The sequence below is a fragment of the Gavialis gangeticus genome, unplaced genomic scaffold (genome assembly GCF_001723915.1).
Source record: "Gavialis gangeticus isolate Ggan-Ray unplaced genomic scaffold, GavGan_comp1, whole genome shotgun sequence".
NCBI classification, from domain to species: Eukaryota; Metazoa; Chordata; order Crocodylia; family Gavialidae; genus Gavialis; species Gavialis gangeticus.
The window spans coordinates 29,741,122-29,741,837 of NW_017729034.1; positions in this window are offsets into that span (position 1 = coordinate 29,741,122).

Sequence of the window (716 nt, forward strand, 5' to 3'; positions counted from 1 at the left end):
ATTGCACAGCACCTGTTGTGTGTAGAAAGCCAGGCAGTACAATTTACACTGGGCTGTAGCCATGGCTCACAGCTAGAATCTGGGGAAAAGGCAGCAATGGGATGCTATAATGCTTTTAGTCAGAGAAGAGAGACTGGGGTGGGGCAGGGGGGATATCACCTCTATCTGTGCAGTGCTCAGCACATTAGAGGAGTCATTTCATTAGGACAAAATTTAACATGTATCCAGCCCAGTTCTCCTACCCTCTCACATGGACCTGTCCCTGTTGGAGTCAACAGGCCTGATCCAAAGTCCAGTGTAGCCAGTCCCCCTGTGAAAAGAGGGGGCCCAAATACTGAATAAGGAAGGAAAGGAAGGAAACTATCCTTATGTATATAAGTGGGCAGATCAAAAAGGAAAAGGGATTGCCCAGGGGATTCCAAACTGGATAGAACTAGGAAGGACTAGGGTGATCTGGACAAAAGAAAAATACAGTACCAGGAAACAATTTCCTCATACTGAGATAGACTGAGTCATCTCCCTAGGGAAGATGGCCTGGACCAGTCAACTGCTGAGAACAATGCTGGGGTCCATAGGATGGACTGTCTGGGACTTGCTGGACCTTTTCCATCACTAACTTCTATTCTGCAACAACAAAAGCACCCCTTTGCTCTCTGCAGCTGACTTGCAAGCCACAGCCCAGCATGTCAGAGAGAAGCAGACAATTAAAGAGACAA